Here is a 19,316-nt window from a genome sequence, read left to right on the forward strand (position 1 = left end):
TTAAATTTGTTTACTGGTTACAGGAAGAATTTTGAAGATTTTATCACAATAAATGATTAGAGATAAGAGGGGAAGATTATATGCCTTTAAAACCCACAGAAAATGGAAACAACTTTCTTTTTTCACACTATTTTCCAAAGATTTCCTAGTCTTCAGATTTTGGCTCTACCACCCCTCTGCTCAGACTCATTGTCTCTCATGCTACTCGTGAACACACATCTAAAGTAGAACCAACAGACTCCTATAGTTCACTGTTTAACACAGAAAACACAGAAATGCTTTCTCCTGCCTAAAGGCCCCCAACTCCAATCTCTCCTCATCTCCCAATGCAATGAACACAGCCCCATATGGACTTGGGCACATTTCACCCATCTTTCCCTTTACCTTTTTCACACAAATGCCACTGGTTTGTATGCTTCTACCCAATGTATCCAAAGCTTCTATACCCTTTCTTTAAGGTATCCCATTGGCTCCTGTCCTGGCATTGTAACTTCTGCACCACGGCAGATAGTCTTACTGAGCACCCTCCTGCAGTTCCAATTGGCTTCCCCATAATACCATGGAGAGGCAATTTGTGATACTGCATCATGGATGAACTCTCTCCCACTAGATGGGGCCCCTTTAAAAGAACCGTCAGTTGGGTACACTACTGTGTTGGCCTCCATTTTTACTGACTGCAGGTCTCTCTCCTTGAATCTTCAGGTGGTTGAGAGAGCCTACTTAAGAAGAGAAGCAAGACCCAAGACAAACTTCAACCATCTTGCAAAGCTGAATGGGAGTGGAGAGGGGTTTGAGGTCCTAGGAAATGGGTCAAGGTGGGAGGGTAGGGCTTCTGTAGAAGAGGTGGACTCTTAGAATTTGTCTGCTTACGTATTCTTCTGCCATCAAACCCAGCTGAAGGGAAATTTCCTCAGCCCCTTACTTCTCTACCACCTATTAGAATGTTTTCACCTTTTCCTTGAAACCCAGACAACTTTCAACTTTTTCCTAAAAGTTCCAGCTGGTTTATGGGAATCCTCATTACCTCCCCTCTGACCACTCAGCTTCACCTTGATCTCTGCTCCTCCCCAGCTGGCTTGGGTTAGAATGTGCATGTGGAGTGGGGCCTCAGATGTGCCAGAGTTCTTTCTCCTCATGCCAGAGTCTGCTTCCTTTCCCCACACCATCTCTGGAAGCATGCCACCTGCCTCACTAGTCACCCCTTGCACACCTTCATCTGTTTGTTGAGGATTACTAAGAGCATCAGGCTGAGTGCATGACTCTTCCTTTGCCATCTTGTAGTGCCTCAGCAGTTAACTGTGAGTCACTGACCATTTTCTTCCCATTGGCTGCTATGCACTGATGACCCAAGGTTCTCTCCCCATACCTCTGAACTGCCTTCACCTGGAAGCTTCTTCCACTTCCTCCATTCTTTTCCATGTTCTTTACTATTCCACTACTAGCCTTTTCAGTCACCCTGCTATTTCTCTTGAGTCACTGCTCACACAACATTGGTCTCTCCTCATAACTGTGTCTCTTTTTTGTGTGGCAATTCCTCAAATCTTATCAACAACGCTGTTTATCACTAGACTACTTAAAAGGAGGAAACTTTGAAAGATACAGGCTCATAACTCTGCTTCAGCACTTATTTATCCAAGTCAATTAACTTCTTGGAGCCTCCATTCCCTCATCTGGAAAATGGGAATAATACCAATGGATTCTAAGATTGTTGTAGGGAATTTACCCAGCTCTGAGTCAACAGGATTCAAGAGCAGGGCTGGCCCTAGACCTCTTCACCATTTCATTCTTTTTCATTCCCACTGACACATCCACTCCTGTTCTAATCACGTATCACCCACACATACATCAAGTTCCTTCTAATAGTTTCTGGGCCTTCTTCATGCCCCCTCCCACCTCATCCCTACTCCTTTTATCTCTCAATCTTTTCTGTTTGTGGCTGCTTGACTAATTTTTTTCTAAAATAAATGCATATCATATTGCCACACTGATGAAAGATCAGGGGTCTCCCACACTCTGTCCTGGATTAAAGTTCAATGCTGTCTGCCTAATTTTTAGGTTCATCATTCAATTTATTTATTCAACTACCTCTCTTACTAAGGCCATACATATCACATCTCCCTTCCAGCCAGAATCGAGTCCTTACCATCCTATGGGGTGGCATGATGTACTGGTTAAGACTGTGAGAGGGGGCTGTGGCTTTGAGATGGGTGGAATACAGGTGACATTTAATGCGTGTACAATCTCAGGCAAGTTACTTACCCATCTCAATTTCCTCATCTGAAAATGGGAATAATAACAATTCTCACTTTGCTGAATTGTTTTGAGAATTGTGTCAAGGGTGTTTTAAGGATAAGTAAGTTAAGGTATACAAGTCGATTATAACAATGGTTGGTAAGTGGCAGTTGCTAGGCACATGCTCGTTATTATTATTACAAACAAGGTTCCTTTCACCTTGCCATTCCCACTGCCAAGAAAGCTTCTTCCCTGCCTAAATCCCATCTTGAGGATTTGGTTCAAGATATATTGCTTTTATCTGCTTCAGCTCATACTATCTTCTCAACTTGTAGAAATTTAGTACTTTTCACTTGAACACTTACTCATCTTTTTGCATGGGAAGATTACTGAGCTTCTTTCTAAGTATACAGCATGTCTAATCAATGAAGCTATAAAGGTACCAAGAGGCAGGGGACATTTCTACTCCCTACAGTGCCCACCATGGTGCTGAGGCTATGGTAGCAGGGAGGAGATATAAATCACAGCTGATTCAAATATTTCTTATATTTTGAAACCATCAATTCAATTTTTGCTTAAAAAAAGAATGAAATATAGTTTTAGTACTTGGTATTTTGTTTTAAGCCAGACTCAAGAACATCATTGACAAGACAGAAGACTTAAGTTTCAGTTTGGCTGGCCAGGATGCCTGTTTCTCACCTGGGATACCACGGACCCCACAGAGCTATCAGGAGAGGTAAGTTAGATACCAAATCTTAGGACAATTTAGGGAAACACAAAACAAATATTAAATATTCTCTAAATTAAGAAGTCTGATAAATCAATAACTGATTTTTTTAACTTTTAAAAGTAGCTCTATTTAGTGGAAAAGAGAAAAAACAATAATTTTTTTCTGAACCATGACTAAGTAGGTTTTAATTACATTAGTAACAGATCCCAAATAATGAAAGAAATAATGGATGTAAAAAAAAATACTCTCTCCTCACAATACATATGAAATAGAGAAGAAAGTGAACTTCATGAGGGCCAGGCCCAGACCTATCTCCATCGGTAAATGTCCCTATGTTCAGTGTCTGCCACCTAGTAGTAGTTTACCATGTAAGTGCTAAATAAATGCATGAGCTTTTGCCTGAATAAACACAAGAGTATTATCTGATGGCTCACATTCAACATTATACGAGTTTAATTACTTGATTAACAAAAATTTTATCCATAGCACAGGTCAGAAAACTGGTGAGGATAACATATTTTAACCATCTCATCATGTGCATCATTTGTCATCAATAGGGAGTTGTCCAACTTACAAAAAAATATATATATATATATACACATACACAAGAAATCTCCGAGCCACTTCCTGTGAGACACCTGCCACAAATGAAAAGTGCCACAAATGAGGCACTTTTCCAAGGGCACACTGAGATTCTTTACAAACACCAGTTGCAGACCATTAAACACAAGCTGACATGTTACTTTCTATAATGACAGATTCTTCACTTCAGGAAATTAATATTCAGATACTTAAATTGTCTGTTATCTGCCATGATGCCACACAGTGACACACATTCTTACAATTCCTTTAATTATGAAGCATAATAATGTTTCATAATCATCTAACAAAGTACACAACAAAAAATGTGATTCTGATGAGAGATAAAAAAACAAATCATCTATGAATGAAACTGAGCCATTTCTTTCAAGGAGAACAAGTCCTGTGCTAGCAGATCTAATTAAGGTGTCAACTTATACCTTAGAACATTAGAAGGTGACAAGTTAGATTGTGATTATCACATGATCTTATAGGTGATGAGAAGAGAGAAGTTGAAACGTAGGTTTAGCAAATGGTTAGGAAGGGCTTCATAGAGGAGGAAATAGGGATTACTTATTGAGTATTAGTATAATGTGATCAATAGGAAAGTGAGGACTTACAGAATCTTACATATATCAGGAACTGAGACAGGTGCTTTATATATCTGATTTCATTATATATTTTTAAAATCCTAGGATGTAAACAGTATTATCTGAAGCTTAGAGAAATCATGTAAGTTCTGTAAGATCACACAGTTTGGAAGTAGTGGAGCCTGGATTTGAACACAGACATGACAAAAAAAAGCCCATGAGCCTTTTGCTATAACAAGTTGACTTCCTTTGTTTTCAAACTTAAAACATTTGGATTTTACAGAAAATGCAGATGGATGCTAGAATAAGGTGCGCATTCCAAAACAGCAAAAGCAAGATTTGTAGGTAGCAACATCCAGAAATACTTGATCAAGAGTACAACAAATAGAATGCTACAGAATGAGGCCATCTGAACACCACCTGGGGAAATCTGCAGATGATTATAGCTCCACAGAGTATGCTATGCATTCATGACATGCATTAAAAGGGACACATTGATTTAAGATAAAAATAGAGTGTGTAAGCCCAACTTGCTCTGGGAAGTAAAGTGCACAGGAAACACTGGCCTCTGATGCAACATGTGGGTAAAGATCAAAATAACATCTGAACACTGCCTAGCAACTGCGACAATAACTACAGCTGATCTGTGATCTAAATCCAAGCTAGAAAGTCTGTACAACGTTTAGTCACAGCCTGTGTCTGATTATGAGCTCTGACACTGGATCACCCCTCTGTACAAAAATCCGCCTCAGTCATGAAGTCAGACTTCCAGTTCTAGATGGCAACTGCTTCGTTTTCTATTGCTTTGCAAACTCTAGTTTTCCGGTGCTTTTTTTTTTTTGGGGGGGGGGTGGGGGGAGCGGGCAGGGGGTGGATCACAATTACACTTTGTAGACAAGGAAAAAAGCAAAGTGTACAGCCTAGATCAGCCATTGAAGAATGGAAAAGTAGCTTCTTCTCTCTGAACTTCTGCTCATGTCTGCAAAAATCCTGTATGCTTTTCCTTTTTTTTTTTTTTTATTTGACAATGGACCTTCATTTTATTTACTGATACACAGTGATGAGAATTGAACCCAGTGCCTCATACATGGTAGGCAAGCGCTCTGTCACTGAGCCACAATTCCAGCCCCCTGTTGTTTTTCTTGATGCATGAAATAATTCCAACTGTGTTTGACCTTTGGCTGCCCAAAATAAAAAGTCAGACCTGGAAAAGACAGCTTATTTTCTATTATCTCTCCCCTAGAGAAAGTGGGTTTGGCAAGGATTTACTATAGCCTGTGAGTTAAGCAAATTCAAATGGCAGAACAATCCTATAATGACCACAGCTTTGAGAATTCACACACTAAATCTTCCTTATGTTTTTCAAAGAAGAAAATATAATGTTCTACAATATAGAATTTTTTTTTTGGACTAAAATGCATGATTGGTATAGGTCCATATGCCAGTCCAATAAGAAAAAGGAATCTTTGTAGTAAAAGCACAGATTTGTAAAAATCCTAACAGTTTATGAGGACATTTAGAGCATACCTGGTTATTGATGGTATGATTATTATGTAAGAATGAAAAATCCTGAGTTTTGCTAAACAACCATTTTGGAAGCCTTTCAACTTGGACTCCACTGTGTTCATTCCATAGTTATAGACCTAACAAAGGGTGAGAGGAACATGATAACTTTTTTGGGTCCTCCTGCAATAGAACCAATTGCCAGCCTCAATCTCTGGGCTCCCCCACTGAACTACATCCCCAGACTTTTTTAAAAAATTTTTATTTAAATTTTTTTAGTTGTTGATAGACCTTTATTTACTTTTTTATTTATATGTGGTGCTGAAAATCGAACCCAGTGCCTCACACATGCTAGGCAAGTGCGTTACTGCTGGGCCACAGCCCCTGCCCCCCAGATTTTTTTGAGACAGGGTCTCATTATATTGTCCAGGCTGGTCTTCAACTTGCCATTCTCCTGCTTCAACCTTCCAAGTAGCTGGAATTATAGTCATGTATCACCCCATCCAGCAGAAGCATGTTCCTAATTAGAAATATTAAATGTCAGAAATTATAACTATGTTTTCTTATTCAGGCTGATTTTCAAATAACCAAAATTTAAATGGGGAATGAAATAAAATGCCATTTGGGAAACTCACAGATGTATGTTGATAGAAAATTACATCTTTACCAATATGAAAGAGGTGGTACACAGAATTTAGAAGAATGGCCCTGAATCCAGGCCATTTGTGTTTGAATGTTGTGACCTTGAGTTTTGCTAAACAACCAACTGCTCTGTGTCATATAATAGTGCTTCTGCTCATATCCCACTGTTCAGTAGAATAGAAGAATAGATTTTAAAGTATGATTTTTTTTTTGAAATTGATGCAAAAAAATGAACATTGCTGTTTCCTTTCAATCTAAGCAAAAGTACTGTTTTTCAAACTACACAAGTGAGTTTTCAGTTAAATACTGCTTAATTCTGTCATTTAAAAATTTTACCATATTCAAAGACAGCTGATTCATTCCTTCTCTACTGCTTATGTAAATTGTCTGAAGAAACTATCAACTACACAATTATCTGCTAATTCCAGGGTATAGTACTCTCAGAGAAACCATATCTATTAGAAAAAAAATTTCAAAAGTATTAACATATTGAGAGCAATAAAGAGCATAATATTGATTTCTAGTGCTTATTTGAATTTAGAGAGACATCCCCCTTTGTTATTTACACTACATAGATATAAACTACTAACTAGAGGAATTTTTAAGGTCAATTTATGGAAAAAAGCCCCAGAATCTACTAGAATCTTGCTATCTGTGTGATGCAGAGTTAAGTTATTTAAACTCTCTGAGTCTCTGTCTCCTAATTTATAGAAGTGTCAGAATACCTCTTTGCATTGTCTAAAATTACACGAATCTTAAGAGGAATAAATGAAATTTTATGTAAGTCCTATAGCACAGTAATTGTCCAAGTCCTCCAGTGAGGAGGGCTGAAGACACACAGTTTTAATCAGCTTCCTTGCTGGGTGACCAAAGACTTGAAAAGAAAAGAGCAATTTTAAAGGAGGAAAAGTTCATTTGGCGCTTACAGTTTCAGAAGTCTCAGTCCACAGACAGCCGACTCTGTTGCTCTGTGCCCTAGGTGAGGCAGAACATACTGACAGAAGGGTTTGGTGGAGGAAAGCAGCACAGGGCATGACAATCAGGAAATAGAGAGCTCCCATGACCCGGGACAAAATATATACCCCAAAGGCACACCCTTAGTGACCCACCTCCTTCAGCCACACCCTACCATCAGCCTATAGTTATCTCCCAGTTAATCCCTATCAGCTGATTAACACACTGATTAAGTTAAGACTGTCATAGCCCAATCATTTCACCTCTGAACTTTTTTTGCCTCACACATGAGCTTTTGGAAGACACCTAATATCTAAACCATAACATTGAGACAGATATAACCATTGGGAATTGGGAACTAAAGAACCCAATGAGAAAGGAATCCTGGCTGCAGGCCTCATGTTGAGTTATCCACAAAAAACCAGAAGCTACCAAGGACTGATCATAAGCCTGAAACCTGCCCACCAGCCCAGGGTAACAGTAAGAGAGTTTTCTTTCTGACTGGAAAATGAGTTTAAAACACACTTTAAGAAAGAGGAATTCCAAACCTGTGCCACTGGGTATTCAGAATCCAAATTCACTATCATCTTGGAATGGAAGCTTCAAGCCAAGGTATACACTCTGATGAAATCTGAACCATCCTAGGTAGAGATTTATTTAGAATTACCTGGTAGAGCTAGCAACTTCAGAAGCTGAGGGAGGAGGATTGCAAGTTCAAGGCCAGTTTCAGCAATTTGGGGAGGCTCCAAGCAACTTAGTGAGACCGGGTCTCAAAATAAAAAATAAACAGGACTATGGATATAGCACTGTGGTTTAGCATTTAGCACCCTTGGGTTGTTGAATCCCCCATATAGAAACAAAACCAACCAACCAAAAATGCCAGGTAGAGACAGTTCTAATAACATAGAAGAAAAGGGACTTTCACAAAAACAGTATTCACTGAATGTGAGTTTCAAGCCACCTGTTTCAAACTTCTTCAGCAAGTAAACCACCATATGGAAGAACCGGCAGTCACAAGCATGGAAGAAATTGCTTTTAAGGGCCTAAAGATAATAGAAAAATCCGAAGGAGACCTTAAATAGGTTTTGAAATTTAGAGACAAAATAAGGAATAAAACACCCAAATCACAAATAGATGAAAGTATAAACTACAATTACCTGAGTAGAGATTTACGACACTGGAAGATATAATAGAACACAGAAAAATAGATTAAAATTACAAAAAGAAATAAAGAAAGCTGGAGGAGAAAAATTCTGACCACTGGGTCTTTGCTGCAGACCCAGACCTCTGAATATTATGCATCTTTATAAATAGAATATTATTTGAAAAATGCACTTCTAGGCATGTGAGGCACTCTTTCAAACACTGTTAGCATAGGAATACTATAAGGGCCTTTGATGATTACTTTCCACAGTAATCAAGTTGTATAAAAGGATTTTATTTGCTCTGTTGGATAGAAACACAATTTCCTATTTTCATGATCAAGAGAACATAGAAAAAGTAAATATAACTAAAAAATGTACGAATAATTTCATTCTGCTACTTTCCCTGATCACCTTCTTAGTGTAGACAGTGAAGAAACATTGTGCCCAGAAAGCTGAGCTTCTGGTTTCTGTACAGGACCAGATATTCTCTCACACTTCCCTAATAACCCTATTCTGGGCAACTCTGGAGGCCTCAGGGTCTGATCTAGGCCTTAAGTCACTTGTATGGATGAACTCAGTCCATTATGAAGTTTAGGAGTATTCTTGAATACTAAGGGAGTCTTAATCTCTTCAACTTTGAACAAAATGGGATCAGTCCAGATTTTTCCTTGGATTCCAAACTTGAGAAATGAACATTAATTCAATTCAGTTTACAGGAGACCTTCAGTGTGATTCAGAAGTCTGAGACCCTGTGGATGATTAGAATTCTTATGAAGATTTCATTGCACACTAAAGCCACAAGGCGACTTTACAGACTGGTTCTTTATAGTCCAATTCACTTTTTTAGAGCAGTGGTCATCAAACAGGTGTAAAGATTTATCTACAGAGTTTATCAAGCTGAGATCCCTCAGTAACTCTGATTGTGTGCATCTGAGGTAGGATTTGAAGAATCTCTATTTTTTAGTCAAGTATCCCCAGCTGAATTTGTTGCACATACTCTTTAGGCCACACATCCTAAAATACTGTCTTAGAGAAGTCTAATAAATTGTAGGCCATCCCCAGGACAACATGGGGAGAGCACCAGGACCATGGGAAAGGGGTGATATTCCAGAATCACCCTACTGGCCTGCACTTTCTGAACCAAGAATTTTCTCTTTTCTAAGAGGTCCCAGCTGCTAAAAAACAGTTCCCTATAGTTAAGGAGGCTTGCTTAGATAACAATTACATCTGTCATTCTTCAGTAATCCATCAGCAAGTCGTATTGGTAAGATTCACGTCGATGTTGTTATTGTTGTTTTCAAAGATCCTTGCAAAGGGATCTGTAGGAAAATAAACAATGGCCACCAACCAACCAAGCGACTTTGCAACCAATATACACCAACCATTCCTATGTGAGGAACCATGAAAATGATAAAAGATGAGTAAAATGAAGAATGAAAGTCTCCCTATCTAGCTAGATATGGATCCAATAGCAGCAGCCAAATATGGAATCAGAAACTAGACTGACATAAATGTGTCATCTGATAAGAGAGGGATGGAATTCCAGGCAGGTTGTTCTGACTGTTGGTGAACTTGTCTATCCTTTTTTGTATCTTGGTGTGGGTGGTGAAGAAAGAAAGAGGAAGATGAACAGCAGGAATGTGTAACTCTAAAAGCTTGTTTGTAGGGCTGCTATGAGGTCTCCAGAGCCCCGGGACAAAACAGAAATCTTTGGGATACCTGATGCCAGATGGAAATCTAGTCCATTTACAAGGGAAGGTTGTCAAGAACATCTCATCAGAGGATTCTACAATTAGAACAATCTCACAAAATAGCCGATGTATAATTATGTAGGGGGAAACTGGAGTGTCTTAACTTATAAGGGGAAAGTATGGGAGGATGGACAGGCAAGCCCATGCTTAGGAAATTGAATGCATATCAGACGTAGCAGTTCTGCCTTCCACCAATAGTGCACAACTTGAACAACGTCTCAGTCCTTAGAATCTTTAACTGTTGTCATTTCTGCTTTGGACTGGACTCCTAGTTGCTGATCTCATTTAATAACTCAAATTCCTAGTGTTTATTCCCAGAAAGAGAGTCCCTCTCCAAGCTTTACCTTTAGCTCCCTCCCTCAACCTTTCCTTTTACTTATAGGATCTTCACAGAAATGCTACTTAGCCTTTCTCACATTGTCTCTTTATAGCTGCCATATGACCATACCTCTGTTTGCCTAGCTTCATGTATTGCCCACTGTAGAAACTCAAGGAAAAAAGAAAGCAAAAGTGGTTCCTTACTCATCTTCTAAAAATTTACTCACTCTTCGATCTTTAGCCAAAAGACAAACAGATATTAAGTTTCAAAAACTCTACTTGTAAATCCTAGAGAATAAAAATGAATATTATTTTACATTTGTATCTACCCAGGATAAATCTCTATTTCAATGCAACAACATCTCAGGGCTCTATTCATATTAAGATAAAATTAATCTATTTTTTTGCAATCCAAACATATTTATTGAGAAATTGGTATGTAGAAGTCATCATGATAGATGCTGTGGGGGATTAAAGATGGGAGACTCTGTCTTCAGGAGGTTTTTGGTATAGCAAAAAGCTTGCATTCTGGGGCTAGGGTTGTGACTCAGTGGTAGAGTGCTTGCCTAGCACTTGCAAGGCACTGGATTCGATCCTCAGCACCACATAAAAATAAATAAATAAAATAAAGGTATTTTGTCCAACTACAACTAAAAAAAATTTAAAAAGCTTACATCCTTAAAAATTTTGTTATTGTAGTCAAATGAGACTTTAGTATGTGATAACTTCACTCACTAAATCTCATTTTTTGAAAAGTATTTTATGGAGAGCTATTAAAGATATCCTGAGAAATGGTGCAGTGTCATTTTCTTAATCTATAAAATGGGCAAAAAAGAGTATCTATTTTATAAGTATATTATCATCACAGTATGTCAAGTGTTCAACATATGCCAGAATACAGTATATTTCAGTTAGTGTGGCTATTACTATTAATACTCTGTTATAATACAGATGATGCTTATCTATTTTTCACTAGAACCAATTACAGTCACTTTGTAATGGTTAATTATTGCTCAGTGTAAACAACAGAATACGCTAGGGCATGCACCAAACAATGTCACTTTTCTACTAGTATGATTGCACATAGTTTTCACCCAAATCTCCAAAGTTCAAATGAGTAAGATTGCTCAGAAGCCATCAAGTCTAAGGAGATATTATGAAGTGGCTTAAAAATTGGAAATAAAAGGACAATTCAGAATTGTCACCCCAAATGCCATGAGTATGCCTGCTGAAGAACCCAGGGTAGCTGACCTTTTAACATAGAGCTATTCACGGAGGAAAAAATAAAATGCAAAATGTTTGAGAAGGTTTATTTTACTTTTCCAATATTGAAATTATTAATTCAAAGTATCAAAAAATAGGATAAAATCTATTCCTCTTCTGGGGTTAAATATATTAGTATTAAAATATATATCTGTTGGGCTGGGGTTGTGGCTCAGTGTTAATGTGCTTGCCTCACATGCGTGAGGCACTGGGTTTGATTCTCAGCACCACATAGAAATAAATAAAATAAAGGTCCATCAACAACTGAAAAAGAAATAAAAAATATATATATATATTATATATATATATATATATATATATATATATATAGATTTGTTTTATATGATTACCCAACTGAGGGAATTGTAAGCTATAATGAGAGAGAAGATACAAAGATATATATGTACACAAAAGAACATTGACTGTGAATGTTTTGTTTAAATAACACTAATTAAGTAGTTCGTATTTTGAGAAAAAGTAAATAATTCCACCTAAGAAGTTGTGAGGACTTCAAGATATAATTTTTAATATAGCCCAACAATAGAGGCATAAGTACTTGGCCAGTTTGAAGACATTAGTCCAAATAAATTACTTGTTTTCAAGATAACTTTCTTTTCTTTTTGTTTTCATTCTTCCAAATTATTATTTTAGTGATACCTGTTAAACTTCTTAAAATTTTTTTTTTTTAGTTATTCATTACAGTAGAATGTATTTTGACATATTATACATGCATGGAGTATAACTTCCCATTCTTGTGGTTGTATATGATGTGGGATTCCTGTTAAACTTTAATTGTAAGAGAGGCATTATGCTCAGCCAATTCTACCAGACTGAAGAACACCACACACATTGATACTTAAATGTGTCACTTCATAATCACTATCTGACAGTTTGCCTAGCACACCAAAAGTCCTTGCTACACACACTGGGTTCCCCCTTCAGCTTCATTGCTATTGGATGCTGAACTCCATCCATCTGTAGAGGTGGCCTTTTGCAGTTCAGCATGATTTTGCTTCATTTTAATCCTCTGTGCCTCCTTGAGCCCAAGTAGCACACCTTACCACATTCCCAGCAACTCAATATTCCTTTCAGATACTGAATACATGGTGTGCAAATTGGATTCATGCCTACAAGCAAAACATCAGAAGAGGCTCTCTATAGCTATTCACTAGAAAATAAACTTCCCCCTTTCAAACAGTACATGTCACTGCTTGTTGAGCTTCTCTGCAATGCAGAGGTTTTTCCTCTAGAAAACATCTCAAACAGCTGGAACTTTTCCCCACTACTGCCTAAGAATTCCTGTCACTCTGAATCTTGAAGACTAGACATAGGCTCTAAGGTCCCACCCCTTAAGGAAGCTGCAAAAAGCCTCTTTGCCTCATTTTCTCAAGCTGTAAAATGGGAATATCGAATTTACCTCTTGCTAGTTAATAACTGGAGGATGCAAGGGTCCTAACACTATGGAACAGATTAAATCTTTAAACTTCAGTGAAAACACTTTGTATTATTGAAAGATACACAAAGCATCTACCAGTGAAGGTAACCTACAGTATAGTCTCAGATAGTGCTCAAGGAAATAGAATGGAAACGTGTTACAACACTTGCCACACCACACCCAGCATGGGTCAGGTATTCAGAAAGGTCACACAGAGTGAGCTCATTCTCTAAATCAGAGGTCATCTCCGGGGCGGGGCGGGGAGGGGAGGGGTGCTGGCTGAGGAGGGGGTCTAAACCCTAGAGACCACAGTATCACACCAGATCAACACAGCGCCTGCTGTTCTTCTTTCATCATTTGGCCCAAGTCACACAAATCCCTTGTATTTTAGTCACCAGATACATTCCCAGCTGAAGGGTCAGTACAACATTCTGGACACGGAGGAAGGGTCTTCCAGAAACACTATGGAACTTAGAACCTGTCTGGAAAGAAATGTATCTTGGGAGTCAAGATAACAGTAAGGGCGCACGTCCCAATCAGGGGAGTAGCTGGAGGGTCCAGGCCCAGGACCGGCAGGGCCCGGGCGCAAGGACAGGGCCAGTGGCATGGTCTGCTCAACTGAAGCTGATGCTGCGGTGGAGCCGCAAAAGGGCTGAAATCAGTACTCACTCTGCGTGCGGCTCGCGGGCCCAGGAGACCTCAGCTGGGTTTTCGGGATGTTTGCATTCCTGTTGGGCTCGGCCCCCGCGGTTTCACTTCGCAGCCGCAGCCCAGCCAGCAGTGTGACGCGGCGGGGCGGGTCCCGGGATGGCAACGCAGGATTGTTCCCTGCCCTTCCCGAGCGGCCACGCCCCGGCGGCAGCTCCTGACCAGTCTCGAGTCTCGGGAGGGAGGTCTCGGCTCCCCTGCCCGACTCACTCGTCAGGAGCCTGGCATCCCGGGGGCTGGCCGACTCTAACCGCGTAGTTTGTGATGTAGGCCACATGCCCTGTGTACTGTACAGCGCGGGCTGATGACAGGCCTGCCGTTCCCTGGGTGTCACCCTTGGTAAAACAAAATACGGAGCAATGCTGGGTAAGTGACTCTTCCTATATATGCTCCTCCCATGTCTCCTTTGAAACTATACAGTAAATAATCACTAAAACCAAGGGTTCCCAAACCCATTTAAAATTGTGTAATGGATTTTTTAAAAGAGCAGTTTAAAAGAATCGGAATCCTGCTGAATTATTGAGTTGTACATTTTTATGATACATCAAAATCAATAAGAATGGCTTTGAAGCCACTGAATAAAATGTGAACTCACAAATCTATCCTGCTACACGTAAGTGAATGTATAAATAAGTAAATAGGGGGAAAGGAAACATTCTTTCTTATAGAAGAAAGACAACCAATAAATATAGAATGAATGGTGGAGATAAAGAAGAGTTATTAAATTTTAAAGAAATTTGCGATCCCAACTTTGCCCAGAACTATACACAATCATGATAAAGTCTCCAGACCCCGAGTTTGGAGAGAAAGTGGGGAGGTGGTGGTGGCCAGTGTTTGAGGAACAAAGAGCTCAGGCCTAGCTAGTGACAGCTGAGCAATGAGTCAGTGCTGCCTTCAGCCAAAACAGAGTTGGCAGCCAGCTGGATTTAAAAAAAAAAAAAAAAAAAAAGTAGAGCACTGCTCCACACAGCCTGCCACCACTCCACCAAGTGGTCAGTGGGTCCCCCTGACTTCCCCTTCTATGCATTCCTCACAGCCATCTTGTTTATTTTTATCATTCTTCTACCTCTGTCAAATAAAGCAGATGAATAAGAGGCCTTCTTATAATTGCCCGAGAAGACCCTGCTATAATTCTTGATAAAAATATAGCTTTAAAGTTTCTTTTTTGTTGATCATTAGCATGATCTTTTCTTTTCACAAAACTTCAGCTCATCTAGTTTCCATTGATATTTATTTCTCCTGTGACAAAAACAGTACAGGATGACTTGTCCTCAACAGGGACAAGCCCTGGACCCACAGGCCCCAGAGTTAGGCAGCTGTATCTTCCTCAGTGAAGGTATTTCTATACACTTAAAGAGTCCACATGAGTAATCACATGGTTATGAAATGAATTTTCCAGATTCTTATGTTGGCAGACCAGATGGAAAAGGGCTTCCTTCCTTGGAGTTGGAGGGGAATGTTAACGGTTCCCTGAGGAACTATGGCTTTCATGGTCCCTAACGGTTATCCTTTCTCCTAACGTGGTTTTCAGATCACCTGTAGCTGAAACACCTGGGGACGCCTATTACATATATAAAACCCTGGGCCTTGATCCACCCTGGAGGATCAGAAATTCTTGGCTCAGGACTTGAGACTACATTTTAACCAGATGGTTCAATTGATACTTAGGTAATCTCAGATACAGGGAGCCTAAACTCCCACATTTAGCAACTCAGCCTCCTTGCTGCTTGTGGTGTGGCTGCCAAGTCAGCAGCACTAGCGTTAACTGGGAGCTTGTTAGAAAAATAGGATCTCAGCATCACCCAGACTTCCTGAACTAGGATCTTCATTTTAATAAAAACCCTACTTATTCAATATATACATTAACATGAGAATTATTGATTGAATCTTATTTCCCAAACTTGGAGTATTTGTACTTATGCAACATTTAAAATCTTTCATAATTATAATAAGTTTAGATAATTTAAAAAATAGATTTACTCTTTTTATTCTTTAATTTTGTCTTATCATAAGCAAAAATATCAATGGAAGTTTGATGTGCTACTTGCTTTTTTATAGCACGTTAAAGTATATGAAATATTATTAAAATAAAATGTTTTCCTAACACATGGAGTCACCTCACAAACTACACATGGTTTAAGGACACTGTGGGGGTGATTATGACACTGAGTGACAGTGACTTTCCAAGCCCTAACTCATATATATTACGGATGAGAAAAGACCCTGAGAGGACACTTGTGTTGCCAAAGTTAACAGAGCTATTTATAGCAGAAGAGGACCCAAATCACAGAAGTGTTTCCCCAAGCTCTGCTCATTCTTTTGTAGAACTTTTCCTCTCTAGGCTGGGAGAAAAGTTGTTGGTACCTTCTTCTGTTTAAATGCCTAGTATTGCTGAACAAGGTGTCACTGGCGATTTTCTTCTTCAATTAGTTATTTCTCGTATTTTCCTTTCTGCAGTGGATGTCTGTCATTTGGTAGCTGACCACACATTTGAAAATCTTCACCACATGTTGACAATATGCTTCTTTCCTGAGTAGAATCCAGAAAATTCATAACCCCCTGATTTCCCTATAGCAGGATGAAGACATGTGACTTAATGTTGGCCAATCAGATGTATGAGCCATAGAAGTCTGAGGTGAGCAAGGTGAAGAGAATTTCCACCAGAAATGTTATGACAAGGCTTTTGTCATCAGGACTGGTACTGGCGGAGCTTCTGGCATCTGGTTCTGAAGGTGTTAGGTGCTGAGCTATGGTGGCATCAGAGTTGAGCAGGAGAAACCCAGTGGCATGGCTGGGCCTTGCTTCTGACTGTGAAGAACAGTGATTCCTTCTGTTGGACTTTCCTAGATTTCCCTATGAACTACTCACTATCCCTTGGGAATTTTTTTTTTTTTTTTTTTTGTCTTAAACTCTGATTCTTAAAACTCTAGTTGATTCTAACTGGAACAAACAACTTTAACTAATACACATAAACCGTACAGTCTATGTAGACGTTCCTTATGCAATCTTGGTTTCAGAAGAATCTATATTGATTGTCAAAATAGAAGTTGCCTGAAAAATTTTCCAGCAATGAAATTGTATGACTAATGATTGATCACAATTATTTTCATGTTGACTTAATAAAAGCTTAGATAATTTCTGAAGCCTCATTAGCATTCTTTCCTTATTTACCAAAAAGAAAAAAAAAGAAATTTAAGCACTCAACATTTTACAATAATAATTCTGTTGTCTATACCACTCAAGAACTTTGGATTTCCTAAGTCTAGAACTGCATAGGAAAAAGGGTATTATTATGGACATAAGTACTTATTTTGTAAGACTTCTCATTTAACAATTTGGCAATATGCAGAAATAATTCTAAAACACACAGCTTGCACATAAGCTTCAAAATAGGTATTTTTAAAGACAAATATGAAAGTTTTCTCAATAATTATAAAATCAGCACTTATTTTATTTTTCAGGTTAAATGTGTCTAGAATGATGAAAAACAATACTAATGCTAATTGTCAATTGTATCTACCATTTGCTTATGACATTTCTGAATGTTTTAGGAGAATGCTACTTTGCCTGGGTATGTGTTATGGCAATTGTATAATAAAAGGCTTCAAGTTATCACACATGCCAATATCCCCTGATTTTTTTAGTGAGGGCTAGGAATGACAATTTTTAAAGAGATATTGATAGAGTCTTTCCAATCTGACATCAAAAGAAAAATAGGCAAGCATCTGTAGTTTTCTTCTACAACTCTGAGTGTTAAGAACATGAGAAAAGTGGGTGGGAAGAATTACAAACCCTAAGAAACCTACCATTCAGGAAACCCGTGAAGAAGGAAAGTGAGTTAGAAAAACAGTGAGAAAGAGCAACACTGAGTGACAAGAACAGGGGTGGGAAAGAAGTCAAGGAAAGAACTTCAAGTTCGCTTTTAAATACTAAAACAACAAATATATGGCTAGCTATGCCGCCTTCCTCACCTTCTTAAGACAGAATAAGTCTGAAGGGGTGAGCCATATTTTTTACTATCATCCTACCCCTCGAAGATTGGAAGAGAATTTCCTGGTAGAAAGAAAGTGGTAGAAAAGGATCTGATTCTTATGCCTTTCAACTCCTAAGACTGTTCAAGGAAAAACTAAGTTTGTTTTCCCACGACATACCAACCCTCCCAAAGTTTAGGTAATAACAATCCTGGAAACCATTTACAAATGATTTCACCAAATATCATTGCATGTGGGTTTTGCTAATGAGCTTTTTCATTTTTAGAGATGTAATTGAGTGATAAGGTAAATATTAATCCTAACACCATAAAAGATCAGACATGTTTGGAAAATCTTTTCTAGTTGGAGACCTCCAAACAACAGAAAATGAGGATAAGAAGAATCACATCAGAGACATATTTTCCCAGCACCTATTAAATGTCAGGCCCAGGACACAGTATTTTATATATTTCATTTCATTTCAGTTTCACAACAACTGTGACAAGAGAAGTCTTCATGCCATTCTGATGAGGAAACTAGGGCTCAGTGACACTTAATAAATAAATGGCGAAGAGGAAATTCAAACTCAGATTTGTTTGGATGAATGGACAATCTCTCACTTAATGATCATTAATGCTCTAGGGTCGCCAATAGCAATAACAGAATGGCAAAAGACAGCAGACCTGAATAGGGATTTATGTTGGTCCCAAACATTAATTTACCCCCTGTATTTAAAATTCATAATCTTTCAATGATTTTTATTCTTTTTCTTGCTGGTAGGGAGAATTGAAAAGGTCTATAAAACACACTCAATACCTCAAATTAGGGTGGTGTTACTATGCTCAGCCCAGGTTTAGAGGATGCAGCCTCTTCTCACTTCTGGGAGATACTAAAATATTAACTCTTTATCAAACAAATGACATTAGTGAAAAAGCTCACAAACTTCCAGTCTTACAGGAAAAAATGCTATTTGAAATAGTTGTATAGATAATCCCGAAATATACTAAGGTTTTAGATAAACTTGGATACCCTGGAAGACCGAACATAATCATTTCATTAAAAATGACTAGATAAAATTATAGTTCTTTATCTTGAAAAGTATGTATCAATGATTTTTAAAAATAAGCTGCAAAGTTTTGAAATTTTATATACAAATAAAAAGCTCAGCCAGAGCTTATGGGGTCTGGCTATGCTAAGGACCTTGTATGAACAGGAAACCCAGGCTTGAAATCTAATTTTATTTGTTTTGTGACCCTGTTGAGTTTATTTAGCCTCTTTCAGCCCTGGTTTCCTTAGTTACAAGGGTATGACAATACTAAGGCGGTGAAAGGATTACATAAGAATTATATAGAGCTTTAGCAGAGATCCTAGTGTGGTTCATGCTCATGACGGGGATTTTATTTTCTGAAGAAGGAAAAGGCCAATTATGTCTACTTGCACTATACATAAAAGTATCAGTAGATATTTATGATGATATCTATTAAATGCTTATTAT

At 38.4% G+C, this 19,316-nt stretch overlaps 1 protein-coding gene across 8 annotated transcripts in view; it reads right to left on the reverse strand.

Moving 5' to 3' along the window:
* Window positions 1-19,316, reverse strand: part of Cast (calpastatin) — a 113,116-nt gene that overhangs the window by 50,937 nt on the left and 42,863 nt on the right. For 2 of the 8 annotated variants that reach the window (XM_076856993.2, XM_076856992.2), the window contains exon 1: window positions 13,812-13,946. The exons of the other annotated variants lie outside the window; for them this stretch is intronic. The gene's annotated coding sequence lies outside the window, so the exon portion shown is untranslated. Of the gene's footprint in view, window positions 1-13,811; window positions 13,947-19,316 lie in introns of those variants that run through there. 8 annotated transcript variants of the gene reach the window in all.

Source organism: Callospermophilus lateralis, chromosome 5 (genome assembly GCF_048772815.1).
Source record: "Callospermophilus lateralis isolate mCalLat2 chromosome 5, mCalLat2.hap1, whole genome shotgun sequence".
NCBI classification, from domain to species: Eukaryota; Metazoa; Chordata; class Mammalia; order Rodentia; family Sciuridae; genus Callospermophilus; species Callospermophilus lateralis.